Source organism: Corythoichthys intestinalis, chromosome 10 (genome assembly GCF_030265065.1).
Source record: "Corythoichthys intestinalis isolate RoL2023-P3 chromosome 10, ASM3026506v1, whole genome shotgun sequence".
Lineage (NCBI taxonomy): Eukaryota > Metazoa > Chordata > Actinopteri > Syngnathiformes > Syngnathidae > Corythoichthys > Corythoichthys intestinalis.
Window position 1 is genome coordinate 52,854,538 of NC_080404.1, and position 16,665 is coordinate 52,871,202.

Genomic DNA, 16,665 nt, shown 5'->3' on the forward strand with positions numbered 1-16,665 from the left:
GTGACTGTAATTGAGCAGACAAATAAGTTAAATTAATTTGAAAAGTGATTCCTAATGTTATATGCTTTGTTGCACACTGTGAAAATGATTGACTCAAAAGAGCGAGATGTCATGTACCCATTCTGCAGCGCTTTGTTTACATTTGCGGCACTCACGACATTTGCTTTACAGCAGCTAAACTGATACACGGCAGTACTATTTGGATGGAGTTGGAGCTCGCATCTCCGTGCGTGTTGTTTTGTGCCTGAGTTTTGTTAAGCCGAAAATAAAGGCAGCGTTACAAACTCATCTGACCGCTCGTCATTTTACATAATGAATGCATTATTGACTGGCTGACTTAGTTTTCTCCATGTTTAAATTATCATCTAACCACTGTGCCGTCATGATAAGCTTGCTTACTGGACATCACTTTTCCAAATGTAGTGATGAAAATGTGATCGGCATGTTTTTCATGATGAATGGTGGTGGTATAAACTGCATTATTTTTTTCATCCAGGGCTTTAGCTCTCGGGTCATTTCGGTAAAAAAAAAAAAAAAATCGTGTTTCGTCTCGGCGGCGGCTACGTTCGTACCGGATAATCCGCCCGCACCGGCCGGTTCGCCGCGGCGTATTCGGGGCCTGGCTCTGCTCACACGCCGTGAGGGAACGCTCGAGAAACCGGGGTGTTCGCCGGAGGTCCTGAAGCCTGGGAACCGGGCTCTGCCCGCCTCGCCATCGGCGGGGCGGCCTGCCGGACCGGCCAGAGCGGCGGGCTACGTCGGAAGACGGCTACTTGCCAACTATCGGTCTCCAGTCGTGCCGGTGTTTAGCCTTAGATGCGAGTTCGCCACCCGCCTTGGGCTGCTTTCCCAAACAACCCGACTCTGTATCGTCACAAGCCCCGTAGTTTAACTTAGTGTTTACAATAGCTTTAGCATTCCCGCTAGCAGCAGCAGCCTCGTATTCGTTCCAAAAACCTTTGTAATGCAGTTTTAAATGGATGCTGGGTTAGTGGTTTTGAATGAGGACGCTTTCTTTCGGCCTCGTGGAAGTTCTGCAGTACATATTTCGCAGATGGCGAGAGCGTCGTTTTTTTAGTAACAGCCGCCATCATATTCAACTATTTCTTGTCGTGTAACTCCGCCTCCTCAACCCCTCCTCCCTCAGGGGCTTCAGAGAGGGGAGGGGTTGAGGAGGCGGCGTGCTAAATTCTTCAGTTGTGCACATTTGGAGGCTAAATCAAGTATATAATTATCGGATTGCATTATCGGTTGAATTTTTTTATCATCTGGATTATCTGTGTGACGTCATAATTGCCATTATCGGCCGATAATTATCGGCGACCGATATTATCGTGTATCTTTAATTTATATTTTGCATTTTGTTTTCTTACTGTACCGAAAATGAACCGAACCGTGACCTCAAAACCGAGGTACATACCGAACCGAGATTTTTGTGTACCGTTACACCCCTACCGATTAGCATAATCACTGACTAGTTTAGCGCTCCGTGCTAAGTGGTAAGGTCTCATCAACAAAGAATATAAACAATACAATCGGCTTCATTTACGCACATCTGACAGAGGCATACTGGATCTAACAACACAACACAAAAGACAATCTAACTCTCGACACTTCGTAATCATATTGATTTGGCAACCCATCTTGAGTGCAGCAGTGAACTCTCTCTCTCTCTCTCTCTCTCTCTCTCTCTCATATCACAGGCGCATGCAGCCTCACATTACACACACCCACGGACCCAAACGGGACTGCTCATTGCTGCCGGCAAAAATCGATTATCAAATTCCTTGGCAACTAATTTACTAAATTGATTTTAATCGATTTAATCGATTAGTTGCTGCAGCCTTACAGTAAACAGTGCAGTGCTGTAACATGTTTGGAACTAATGTCCAAATTAAAACTAAAACTACAAAACTTTTTCTGGACTTTTTTGGTAATGGCAGATTCTCAAAATCAGGTGAGAAAAAAAAAAAAAAAAAAACCTCGATCCCCGATATCATTTTCAGTACTACAATTACATAAATAAAAACCCAAAATTACCGTAATTTCCTGAATATTAAACCGCCCGCGCACTCCAAATTTACTTGTAAAATCTAGGGAAAATTTGACTCAAATGAGTTGAAGAAACTGAATTCTGTGCTTTATGAAGAGTGAAAAAAAGCAGAATTTAACACAGACGAAATCATTTGACCAATTACAGTGAAGTATTCCCCAAACAAAATGGTATCATGTACCGTAATGGTCGGCAATGGATAGCCGCATACGTTTTCTTCAACACCACATGGCCGTGTCAATAAAATTTTTTTTAAAAATCGGTCTTTATATATACAGTGGGGAGAACAAGTATTTGATACACTGCCAATGGGAAAACCCATTGTCAGTGTATCAAATACTTGTTCTCCCCACTGTGTATATTTATATATATATATATATATATATATATATCATATATATATCATATATATATATTTTTTTTCCATCCCTGTACCCGTGTATAATGCGCACTATGATTTTACAAGTTGATTTTGGGGAAAAAAAGTGCGCGTTATATTGGGAAAATTACGGTAATGTTATTTATTTTCTAACTCTTTCAGTGTTTCTCTAGTTGTGCCCATTATTGTTACCGCCACCCCCCAAAAAAATCCTTGAATTGTACCAAAATCAACAAGAATGCCCGAAATGCCCCAAAATGTACCGGTAGTACCGGAAAATCAACAAAAAGTCACATGTCAGTACCAGTACCCTAAAATTCAATTAAGTAACTCCATTGCCTCCTATTAACAATGATAGACCTCCATTTCCTTCAAACTATGAGGACTAGCTATCCGTGTTCTTCTTTCAGCGGCACTGACGGTGCTAGACGTCCAATCCATTTAGACTAGGAGGGGCGAATGAGCGTCCATTTACAGTATGAAAGCTGCGATTTGCGGAATCACTCCAAGGTCAGAGAGCCGCCAGAGTGGCGAGCAGGTTTGAATAATTCACTGCATGGCAGTATTTAGCGCCGCGATCAATAGCGTTCAAGTTGACGTGGAGGCATTTCCACCTTCTGACTAATTCACGTCGCACTCTGTCTGAGAGAAACATAATAAAAAAATAATAATAAACCAAACCAAAGAACAGACAAAATGGCTCCAAACCTCTATTACTACAAGGTGATAATTTGAGATGGGAAGTTCTGGGTAGCTCAGGATCGATACGATTTGCGATACAAGGCTCACGATATGGCGAAACAACAATTATCGATACATGGGTCGACGGGAACTAACTAATCTGTGAATGTAAGTGCTCTGGTTTCAGTGCCACTGACGGTACAAGACATCCAATCCAGTGACAGTCCAAATGAATTGGATTTTGAAGAAGATAGTACCTTTTCTCGAAGGCACCGTCTAACTGTTTGCATTATTCTAACACACTTAATATAATCAATCAGGGAATAGTATATTTTCTCGTATTTACCGATCGACTGTTTGTATTACTCTAACACACCCAATATAGAATAAATAGCGCTTACAGTATACCATAGTTTAAGGAAACAAGCAAAATATAGGGCATAAGAGCTATATGAGGCCTTCTTATCACGGAAGCCCAACGTGTGCGTCATGCAACTGACTGAGCAAGATTGACGCTGACAAGCCCACGTCTGCACCACAAACTCTCGCAATCAGTTCTCCCGGACAGTCCACAACAAATGAAGGGACGCCCTGTCCCAGCACAAGGAACACCGGAGAACTCTCTATATCCAACAGATAACACTACTTATAGGACTCCAAGAGCCACTGTGACACTGAGGTAGCAAAATCCACAACCCTTGTTGCCCTGACAACAGTAATTCCCGAATCCTCCTGTCCAATCCACAAACATACAATAATCATAAACAACGCCCAAACACACCCTTCTTCTGCCGACAGCCCGCCCCACAAGAGACTTCAAAAAGACAATGTTCAACTAATCGTTGTCATTTTTTCTCAGCAACCTTTAGTTGACTTGTGATATGGTGACCCCGAATCCTCACCTGGGTCCCTCTGTGCTGTATGATCGCTGTCGACTTGAATAAATTGTCAACTTGTGCTTCGAAGCTTTTTTTCAACCTTTAAAATGAAGTCAGTACACGGGGTTAAGACTAGAGGTGTGCGAAATTTCCGATTCTTAGATTATTCGCGATTCAGCCGTGGAAGATTCGAGAACGATTCACAAACATCCAAATTCCGTTATTGAAATATGTTAAGTAAAGCGGAAGTAAAACACACTCAGCACGCCGCGTGGTCTTCGGGACGCAATGAGGAAGAACGGAGCGAGAGTTGCTAAACATCATCAGGGATTCCCCTATATTCAACAGATTGTGGCGCACCGCCACACTAAAATGAAAGCCGCCACGCCTGGCAAATGAGATGTATTTTATTTATTTATTTAAATAAAAAAAAATTTTTAAGGCCGCTTCAAACTAGCGGCAGCCGAGTGGGAGGAGTTCAGCGGACACCTATTCATTGTGTATTGGAGCCTAATGTTCGTAACTATGCAGGCCCCCCCTTAAGAGACGCAAGGGGAACGAGTAGGAAGAATGGGAGAACGAGCGAGATAGCGAGAGATAGCGGTCGCATGTTGTAGCAGCCCGCTGTTATTTTGTTATTGTTTTTCTTTATTATTGTTACCACAATAAAGTGGGTAAGCAAATACAGACTTCTCTCCTTCTTGCCCATATCCGGGGCATTACAATAATTTGGATCGGACTTTTCGGCGAAAGTGAGCGGTGGACGGCCGTCTTGGACGGAAAGCAAACTTTGACTAACTTGCGCTGAGAGACTGCGGAGAGGCGGGGCCCAAAATAAAGCCTTGCTCTATTTTCAGAGCGTTGGTCACAGTAAACGATTTATCAGTTCAAGCAGAGTAAAATGATACATATTCACGGTACAAGAACGTCGTTTCTGTGTCCATCGATTGGTAAGAAAAGGCTGTTTGTACGAGTGACGTGTGGGCGCTCCCGTCAGGGGGGACATTTCAGTGGAGTGGCTATTTTTCGGCACAACACCGGCGCGCCAACTTCAGACAATTACGGCTGACGAAACTTTGATAAATGCGCCCCCCCACCCAAATTTCGCGAGCTCTGGGACACTCGAAAAATGACTCTCATACCTCTCCTTGCTAAGTTAATGGTACCTCGACGTGCCTTTGTGTGGAAATTTAGTTTACGAACAACGGGGAAAAAACTATTCACTTTCTCACCGAATCAAGTAAAACTCTTTACACGGCTATTAGAATTCCCCCAGTGCTCTAAATGGGTCAGTTGACAGAAGGACTGTTATTGTTGTGGTAATGTAGTACTTATGAGGGTCAAATAAAAGGAAAATGGAGGACTACGACGGTGGTCTGCAACCCGCGGCTCTCGGGCCGCATGCGGCTCTTTAGCGATGCTTCGGAGCTTTTTTTTTTTTTTTTTTTAAATGGAAAAAGATGGGGGAGGGAAATATATTTTTTTGTTTTAATAGGATTTCTAGGAGGACAAACATGACACAAACATTCTTTCAATTCATTAATATTGTAATGAAGTTAAACTTGTGGTGGCATAGTACAACAGAGTAGTCACGTGGTGCGTCATTCTCTATAGGATCCACTGCAGGGAAAACAAACATTTAATCATGAAAGCTAATTACGTATTTCTATAGTAGGCTAATATAGCTAGTATCGATAATTATAAGGCTTATAAAAGGCTTTTAATTTTTTGTGGCTCCAGACATACTGTATCAGTTTTTTTTGTGTTTTTTTGGGGGGTCAAATATGGCTCTTTCAACAGTTTGGGTTGCCAACCCTGAGTCACTACGAGATGTAAGTCGTACTATTGCCACGAGAAAAAAAGTCGCATTAGTACATCGGGTAACGTAGCTGTAATCAGCTACGCATTTTACATACATGTACTGTAGCTGAGAGGTACAACATTAGCCTGGCTAATGAAATATTTCAAATATATCTTTGTTATGGTTCTTCTTGGGGGAAAAAATGAAGAAAAAAAAATTCGCTGTGGCACGACATGGTGAGGCTGTCCGACTCCGATGCAGCCCACCACCACAGCTTCAAAAAATCCTAGGGGAAACACTGATCATGCTTGTCATTACCCGGCCCCTCGGGTAATGCCAATGCTCAACTCCCGGCTCTAGCTCAACTCATGCCGCGAGATAAAAAAACAACAACATACCTGACTGCTGCCGACAGCTGCTACAAAGTACGTCCACATAATGGTATGGTAGATATCATATTTATATAGGACTAGATGCAAGATAGACTCGGTGGCGTTAGCAGTACATGTACAGAAAGTTAGATGCGGGCGTTAGTAAACGGCCGCCATCCTTAAAGCAGTAGACTTCCCTGCAAGGCTGTTGTAGCGAACCTTCCAAGCGAACCTAATTAACTTTTTATCTAAAATACTCCTAAATCAGTAAAATATTGACTTGAATCTATCTTTAAAATAGTTTTAAAATTTTCACATGTCAAAAGTAGACAAAAGGGAAATTATGGAATAACGGGAGCAATTTTAACAACTTTAACGGTGGATTCACAACATTAAATTAATTGAATGTAGTTTAAAGCTGCTGATACAGAATGGGGATTTGAGTATATTATTTATTGTTTTTAACTGTTAACTTGATACTGAAATAGTCGTTTATTTAAGCCTGCGAGGCTTTTTTTTTTTTTTTGTAACTAATGTATAAAACATTAAAAGCAGCTAATAGCGGAGGGGGGGCGTTCATCAATAATCGATTTATAATCGAATCGTAGCCTCTGAATCGTAATCGAATCTAGGGATGCAGCTATCGAATATTTTAGTAATCGAGTAATCGACTGAAAATTCTATCGATTAATCGAGTAATCGGATAAAACAAATATATTTTTAGGTGAAGAGCAATTATAAATATACATGAGAAAACAAGACATTTCATCTAATCTTGAACCATTTTCAGTCAATCAATGTCTTTCTTTTCGACGTATATTGTTGAAAACAGCCAACAATTGCATCTCAGATGTAACTAGAATTGAAAAAAAAAAAAAAGACTAATTCACTGCTTTCACTCAAAAAACCTTTAGATCTTATTTAAAAAAAAATATATATACATTTTTGCAGTGTTCAAAATAAATGTATGATACAGGCTGTATTGGAGCACATTAGGGACCAGTGCTACTTGGTGTTTTATCCAGCAATGACTACTGAGCTAAAATTGATAGTTAGCATTATTGAGTTTTTATTTTACACCCTCATCACTCCATAACGCTATGTTATGTTAAAGCCTGTATGTAAGACACGTTAGCCACGCATCGACAGTGGTCATAATTAACAGAAACCTAGCCCTCCGCAGGGCTAACGTTACTTCAGCTAGTGACAGTAACGTTAATCTTATATATTAGCGCTTAGCGCTCTTTATTAGCACTTAGCGCTCTACTGCTTTAAGATGGCGGCTGTTTACTAACGCTGCCCATACGCGGCCGAGTCTGTCATTGCGCATCTAGTTCAACATACATGTGATCTCTATGAGACTCATCGGACGCTACCTGCTACCAATGTAGCATCGTGCGGGCTAGTATTTAGCAACGTCGGCGTCGTTTGTAGCGGCTGTCGGCTGCAGTAAGTTGTTTTTTCTTTTTCTTTTTCTTTTTTTTTTTGGCTTCTTCCTCTACGCACGTGACATCAGCGCGTTGTCCCGCATTAAAAGTTGTCCGAGCAAAACGTGATGCTTAGAGCTGTCAAAATAAACGATTACTCGAGGGGAATAAAATTACTCGGATCAGTTTTTAAACTCGAGTTACTCGAGTATTCGTTTCAGCTCTAATCGAATCGTTAGGTGCCCAAAGATTCCCACCTCTAGTTAAGACTAAGGCAAACATTTAGCCTTTTGGCCCAACCGTCGGGATCTCGCCGGCCCGGGCCATTGAAGCTGCGCCAGTGCGGGTCCGGCAGTTCGGCTGGCGTGATTCCGGCTATCTGGCTAAAGGGTCAGCTTCCTTCAATGTCTAGTGCCATCAATGACGTAGCCACTACTGTATTCTAATAGAATTTTGGTAGCAAATTGATGGTCTTTTTTTATATCCCTCCATGTATCGATTCTTTGTGGGTGCTTATCGATAACCTTTTGAGCTCCAGTGTCGTGATATCTCTCCGTTTCGCCATTTTGTCACACCTTTACCGATCATAGTGATAAGTATCGCTGTAGGACCGCTACAATTACACGACAACTAATCAATTATAAAAAATAATTGACTATTTTGATCGTCGCTTATTGTTTTGAGTATGGATGTCCAAATCACATAACAAAATTCAAATGTACCAAAATAAGTAACACTTTAAGTGATTTCATAGTATTTAACTCATTGCTGGCCATTGACAAGGATGGACGTCCAATTCATTTAAAGTGGGTGGTTCATGTTTCAGCGTCACTGATGGCGTGAGACGTCCAATTTATTTTGACTCGGACTGGAAGTCTATTCTCATCATTGGCAGCAAGTGAGTTCAATGAGGAACACTTAAAACGCTTAAACTTTATTTTCCAGGGCTTTTGCTTGGGCAGTCTTTTGTTCTTATTTTCTCCCAAAAAAAGTAACTGCAAGTGGGTGGGGAGGAATCTGAAAAAATAACATTTTTGGTAAAAAAAAAAAAAACAACAAAAAAAAAGAAAATCAGACCGCATTTCTTGTCAATTTAGTCACAAAAGACAACAACGGACGAAGAAGTGTCTTATTTTTCTGCAGCGGAGCAAGCGCCATTTGCAGGAGGAGGAGGAGGAGGAGGAGGCGTCGCGTGTTTTGCTCCTCAGCTCAGCCACTCTGTCTCCAGGTTCCTCCGAGCGGGGAGGGGGGTTAGCGCTGGAGATGTGAAACCCGATCTCCCTCCTCCTCCTCGTGCCACCGTTGCGCCTCCAGACTGGCGAGTAATGCGATCCTGCGGCTCAGAAAAGCAAAAAGAAGAAAAGGGGAAGCAGGAATAGATCCCTGCGACGGACATGCTGAACAGACAAGTTTTACACGCGCGAGAAAGAGCGAGAGGACGACATTCGTCAAAACTATAAAAAATGGTCCAAAATTAAACATGCTAACCGTTACCCATAGACTTCATAACTATTGACGGGACACGGGGCCCTGTTTAATAGGGGGCCTGCATTGTTGGCGTGGCTGTCAAAGCTGACCAAGAGCAAGACAGACAAAGAGCTTTTCCGTTGAAAATTTTTGCGAATAAATGCTTAAATCCCCGAATTCTTTATACATGTGAACGTAAAACAGTCTCGATTCTTTGTTAAAAGAGCAGAAAAACGAAAAAAACAAAAAAAGGGGCAGTTACGCATTTATTTTACATAAATATGTGAAAGTACGAGGCTAGTCTGTTAGTCAATGTTGTTTTAAACCGCCTTGAAAAAGAGGGGGTCATCTTATAATCAGGGCCGTCTTATATCCGAGCCAATATGGTACTTGGCCATATTTGACACGAATATGACAGCGCCGATGTCGAGGATCGTTTGGCCCAATCAAAACAAAAAGACACCAAAGTCAGCTGGAGAGCACCGACGCATTCTTTCCTTTATTAGTGCGGTATAAATACTTCAGACGCGGAATGTGCAGCTGTCTGACACATTGATATGAGTACAAATACTTCACTAGATGGTGTTCCAAATGCAATGCCCACAGAAGGTACAAAAATTGTGACAAAAACTGACCTTATCGTTTTTTTTTTTTTTTTTTTTTTTTTTAAACAACAGTTAGTGAATGTAAACATGAAGAAACTAACTACTAACTAACTAGAACGAGAACAATTTATTGTTCCCATCAAGCATGAGGTAAAAAAAAATCATTTGTTCTTCCTTTGGCTAAGATGCACCCTACCACCAATTAGTTCATCACTAGTAGACGTCCAATCCATTTGAAGCAGGTGGGCCGCAGAGTATGAAAATTCAAACTAGAGCTAAAACGCTAACTCAAATAATTTGAGTAACCTGATTTTAAAAATTGATCGAGGCATTTTCTCCGCCTCAAGCAATCGTTTAGTTTTGCCAGCTCTAAGCATGACGTTTGCCAGGACTACTTTTGATGCGGCACAACGTGCTGACGTCATGTGCGTAAAGGAAGAAGGGAGAGGCGGCGGATATATTTGATTTCAACCATGCATGAATTAGAGGTAACGACAAAGAAGCCGCGTGACCGATGACTGACCCGAAACCCCGGCCGGGCGCCACCACGCGACCTGCCAGCTAGCCCCCGCTCCAACGAAGGCACCACGTTTGCTCCGAGAGCAGAGAAGCGATACTCGGGACAAGGTAAAATTAAGTAGAAGTAGCGCTAATGAATAAGATTAACGTTACTGTACCTTGCTAACGTAACGGAGGGCTAGGTTTCTATTAATTATGACTGTCGATGCGTGACTAACGTGTCTCTTATATAGGCATTATTTAATCTGTAAAAACACAACACTGTCGAGCAGACATGTCCAAAGTCCGGCCCGGGGGCCAAATGCGGCCCCTGTACAAATTTCATCCGGCCCCCAGCCTCTGTCATAAAATCAATAACGTCTGGCCCGCACACAGACAATGTGAAAGAATATATTTTATTCATGCTTATAAAACACAATTATCAACTGCTATGAAGCTATATGCTTGCATGTGAAACTCTAGTTTCTGTGGACTCTAATCTTCACTACCTTTCGTCCCAGCTAAAGCTAAGTTCCCAAGGTCTTTGAAAAATTCCCAAGTCGAGCTGTAATATGCTTCACTTCTGTTTCACAGTAAGCATCCAGTTTTGAGGAACACCACCAAATATGGAGAAGCAGTTAGAGCTGACTCACTCTGAACTAACCAATTATCGCGCACCAAATACCCACTGTTATGAAATGTTTCTGACCATGTGACTTTGTAAATAAAAAGGCTGCGCACGCTTCGATAGGTGGGAAGACTTTAGCGAAACCCCGTGTGCACGTTGAAACCTTGAGACTCGAGTGGTTTTGGACTGCAAATGGTTTTATCCTCGATGAGGTGGGAGGTTTTACTCCTTGTGACTGTCATTTGAATAGAATACTCTGGGTGTTTTTTTTCCTGACACTTAATAAATTGGTCAGCAGTACTGCTACCAGCATATGAAGTAGCTTACACACTAAATGCTGCTCCTCATTTACCCACTAAAAGGCAGCAGCACTCTAAGCAACATTACCCCATGTGACCCTTTACTCCCAATTTTCAAAATAGCGACAATCAACATAAAAAAGAAAGTTGACTGCGACGGCCGACGCTTCAAGGATAGGTGGAAATTGGACTATTTCTTCTCTAATATACGCAATAACTGTGTCTGCCTCATTTGCTGCTTTTAAAGAGTTCAATGTGAGGCGATATTGCTAAACAAGACATGCTGACATGTACGACAAGATTACAGGGAAGATACGTAGCGATAAATTGAAGCAACTTGAAGGTAGTTTAATTTCACAGCAGCAGTATTTCGCAAGAGCCCGAGATTTGAAAGAGTATGCCACAAAGGCTAGTTGCGAGATTTTTGAAATTATTAATTTAAAAAAATAATAAAGCAAATGTGACACACAGAATGGCTTGCTAAAATTTGCTGAAATATGTTGGTCTAAGTAAAGGACGTTAGCCAAGGTCGGCCCCCCACATTTTTGCCACACCAAATCTGGCCCCCTTTGCGAAAACTTTGGACACCCCTGCTGTTGTAGAGTGATGAGGGTGTAAAATAAAAACCTCATAAAGCTAACTGTCAATTTTAGCCTGGTAGTCATTGATGGATAGAACACCAAGTGGCATTGGTGCCTAATGTGCTCCAACACTGCAGGTATCATATATTTATTTTAAACACTAAAAAACTCAAAATCCTATCAGACCTTACAGAACTTTTTTACTTAAAAGTTGACTAGAACTCAAAAATCGCAATTCAAACAATTGCTGCCAACCCTCCCACCTGAAATGGATTGGACGTGTAGCGCCGTCAATGGTAGCCATGGAGGAAATAGCAAATGCCTTTAGAAATCTTTCAAAAGTTGGTTAATTTGAATGTCAGTGCATTAAATTTGATTTTCACCTAACTTGAATAGCTCTGTTTGGGAAGACTTTGGTTGACACACTATTAAAACATTGTATTCATTAGGGATGTCCTGATCCGATCGAATGATCGGAAATCGCGCCATTTTTCAGAAGCTCGGATTCGGCTGAAAAGGATCGGGTTTTCAATTTAAAAAATGTATTCATGTTTTTCTGTTTTTCATGCTCTTACAGGCTCTCACGCCTCCTGAAAAGAGGTGCAACCAAACTGTTTTTTTTTTGGTCACCAGTGCAGCCGGCGTTTGGTACTTAAAAGGTAACTGTGATTGACAGGTTTGTAGCTTCGATCCGGCCAAAGACCCCACGGTAGCTCTACTGTACAATCAAAGACAAATGTGTTCGTTATTGTTAAGCTTACAGTCTAAATTGTGTCGTGGCAACCCATTCATCGTGTGAGTGAGAGGCTGTTCTCGGCAGCGTGAGCGTCAAAGCGGTATCGGATCGGGACTCTGTATCGGCAGATTCTCAAAATCAGGTGACTTGGACTCGGGTGCAAAAATATGCGATCGGGACATCCCTAGTATCCATATAATACCGTTTAATTCAGGCTAAGGGGTTTATCTGTAAATCATGAAGCTTGGTGTATATAAAAGGAATCCAGGAAGCCATTTCTCTACACAATTGCTGCTTTTATGAAGAAAAACAAAAGTTTACATTAAAAAACAAAAACAAAAAAATAATCACACGTCCTGCGACGGGACTATTGCGGATGCGCACATTGCAATGGCGATGTTCAAACGATATACAGTGGTACCTCTACTTATGATATTAATTGGTTCTGGAAGTAGTTTCATAACTTGAAAATTCCGAGACCCAAAATTTAGACACCAACATCAAAACATGTGACAAATACATGTTACAATTAGATTACTGCACATTATAATAAAATCAGAGTTGTGCATAATGTAAAAAAACAAGAATAGAGTAAAGAATAAAAGTTAATACACTCAATACACACGAATACACACAAAAATACACACGGTCCTAGGCTTCAACTGGGACCGTGTGCTTTGGTCAGATGAGACCAAGATTGAGCTTTTTGGCAACAAACACTCTAAGTGGGTCTGGCGTGCCACGAAAGATGCGCATGCTGAAAAGCACCTCATACCCACTGTGAAGTATGGGGGTGGGTCAGTGATGCTGTGGGGCTGTTTCGCTTCCAAAGGCCCTGGGGACCTTGTTAGGGTGCATGGCATCATGAATGCTTTGAAATACCAGGACATTTTAAATCAAAATCTGTTGCCCTCTGCCCGAAAGCTGAAGATGGGTCGTCACTGGGTCTTCCAGCAAGACAATGACCCTTAACATATGGCTAAATCTACACAGAAATGGTTCACCAGACACAAAATCAAGCTCCTCCCGTGGCCATCTCGGTCCCCAGACCTTGTTTTGTTGGCAAAAGGGGGTTGTACAAAGTATTAACACCAGGGGTGCTAATAATTGTGACACACATTATTTGATGTCAAATATTTTTTTCTTTATGTGGGATTTTTCCCCCACTGAATGAATGCACTTGTATTGAAGGTTGGATTTTTCTCTTTTTTTCCATTAAGGTCCCATATTATTTGAATTAAAAAAATATATTAGAAGCTAAAAAACACATCTTTTTCAGGGGTGCCAATAATTATGAAGGGCACTGTACAGCAGAGATCCCTCTTAGCCAATGGCAGAGCAGCTATGTAAAAGTATGTTATGTTCAGTAAACTCTGGGAGCTGCGAGTACCAGCTGTACTGCATTTTTGCCTTTCGTATCCTGATATTTCTTTCTTAACAAGAGGCAATATTTTCCCATTGACATGCGTCTTAACCAGAAAATTCTGTATGTAGAGAGACAAGGGCGTAGGTTTGGTCTCAAAATTGGTAGGGACGACATAACAACATAACCTGAATGTACACTTTTAGCTCGGGATGTGACATTAATAAGACCTAACAGATTGGGTGAACGGGGGCAGGGTTACACTTCTTGCGAATATGAACATAATTAATTGATATGCAAAATCAGGGGTTCTCATTACATCAATCACGATCGACCAGTCGATCGTGATGCTAGCCATTTTTAAAATGTACTTAGTTAATTATAATTATGTGCGTATGTTGTGTTGTGTGAGCAACATATGAGGTTATGCAGTACCCGTCTCTCTGTAAGCAGCTTCTTGCTAACATTTTTCTGGCTCCATAGATTCCAGCAGAGTTCACTGCATTTGTCACAGTTTAATTAACGTTAACAGTAGAAAACACAAACAGTAGGACACTTGTCTCTAAGCAGCTTCCTCCTCGAGTGTTGCAGGTTAGCAAGTTCAAACAGGTTAATGTTATGTTAACTCTGATACAGGTCGGACTTTCGGTAGCAAAATTAGTGGTGTGTTTGTCACCTTCACAACATAAGTGTCTTTTTAAATTACTTACAGTGGCTGCTGCTGGCTGAAAAAAATTCTTAATATCCCTCCTCTTCGAAGGGGGTAGAATGTTGTCGACATCTATTTCTGTCAGGGCTGTGTGAGTGTGAGCGTGCATGTGTGTCTTAATAATGGCAGGGTCAATCCTTACAACATATGGGAAGACAATCTAAATTACCTGTATAACTGAACTTATTTTATAATGCATATAATGTTGCTTAAATGTTGGTGGGGACAATTTGATCATCCTGAAAAGTTGGTAGGGATATGTCCCTACCGTCCATATGAAAACCTGCGTCCTTGGTAGAGACGTTCGTCAGTAGAGTTGCCACTGTATTGCGCAGGGCTAGTAGACATCCAATCTATTTGAACGGGGAGGGTTGGCAGTGAATGAAGCTTTGTTCATTTGCTGCCAGTCCTCCCGCGGACAACATGTTGGGCAGTGTCAGACCATGATAGTACGGTATTGGCCCGAATATAAGACAGTGTTTTTTGAATTGAAATAAGACTGAAAAAATGGGGGTCGTCTTATATTCGGGGTCTAGACATTATACCCATTCACGACGCTAGATGGCGCCAGATATCATTGAAGCGAATGCTGAACTTGACTCCCCAGGCCAAAGCGAACCCGTTATGGTTAATGCAGTTATTGCAATTTTTGTTGTTTTATCACAATAGATTGGTTTATTTACATTTCAAAAACCAGAAGCCATTCATTTACGAATGTGATTGCACTTTAGTTTACATATTTAAATGGTCAGATATTAGGATTTGAATGAGGCAAAATAACATGCTTTTTCTCTCAAATATATTGTTATAATCATTTGTTTCGGATGTACTGTAATTATTTTCTGTATAAAAATTAATTTGGTGTTCAAAAAGTCTTTTTTCAAACTTGAGTCTTGAAAAAGAGGGGGTCGTCTTATAATCAGGGCCGTCTTATATCCGGGCCAATATGGTAAGTATACAGTAATTTAATATTCAAAGGAAATAATTATATTTGCTCAGAAAATTAAAAAAAATAATAATTGGAAAAAAAAAAAAAAACAAGAAACGTATCGATACCGTATCGGCACAGCCAGGTGTCGTAATAGGTATCAGGAGCCCGAAAATTTCATATTTGACACAGTTTGACTTAATTTTGTCCTTTTAAAGTCTTCACAAATTGTTTGTTCACTCTTTAAACGAGCATTGTTAATGTTTCAAAAGCTTAAGTTAAAAAAACAAAAAAAAAAAAACAAAAACAAAAACAGTAAATACGGGCATGTATTTGAATTTACAACAACTATTTTTGGGGCAAAAATATTCGGTAAAATTCAAGTATTGAATGGCTTACATCATTTCCAGGCAAATTTATTTTACAGTTTTGTTGCTATAGTAAAACGTTGCATAGTTGACAGAGAATCCAGAAGACAAACAATGACAAAACACAGCTCAATGTTAGCTAGCTGAGGAATGTGGCTGGAGGCTTCACAACACTGCGAAAAAAATACCAATAAATCAACTTTTTACTTCCCATATTTTCAAAAACAAGTCAGGACCAATTTATAACGAATCAGAAGCAGACTCTGATGGAATCAAAAGGGGAAGAAGAAAAAAAAAATGATATAAATCGTGCAGTCAAAAGCAAAAAAAAGTTGATGGTAACTTTTTTTTCCACGAAGGCAGCCGATGGGCTTCGTCTATCACCCGGCAACGACACCCAGGAAAATCTCGCCATCTCCGTGAGCATTCGAACACATTTGTGGCCTCTCGCACAATCAAGAACTGAATATACCACTTATCTCATGGAATAGAGAAATAGTTTAAACATTGCCAATGTATCCTTTAAATGAAAGGAACCCATTGAGTAACCTGCTTGGCTGGAAACACCAAAACGCTGCTTGCAGCGAACCCGTTCCGCTCCACTCCGGTAAATACACGGCGCCCACAAGTCGTAGCCCAGCGCTAAAGTTGACGTTTGTCGTCTTTACCTTTTTATTATTGTGGACTCGCGCTGTCTCTCACGTTCGCTCTCCTTTTGGCCTCTTGTTTGCTGTCCCGTGGGTAAAAAAAAAGTCCCAAATTTCCAAGGAAAGATTGTAAAATTCCAGTTTTTGCGGTATTCCAATAAAACGCGCCCGAGTGAAACAGCCTGCTTCTTATTCGTGCTCGTGCGCGCGCGTGTGACTTTCTGACTGGAACGCCAGCAGCAAACC

At 41.1% G+C, this 16,665-nt stretch overlaps 1 protein-coding gene across 1 annotated transcript in view; it reads right to left on the bottom strand.

Moving 5' to 3' along the window:
* The window catches only part of LOC130922560 (bone morphogenetic protein receptor type-1A-like), a 68,132-nt gene extending 51,467 nt beyond the window's left edge, over window positions 1-16,665 (bottom strand). Inside the window, exon 1 of the mRNA XM_057847388.1 lies at window positions 16,441-16,665. The gene's annotated coding sequence lies outside the window, so the exon portion shown is untranslated. The remainder of the gene's footprint in view (window positions 1-16,440) is intronic.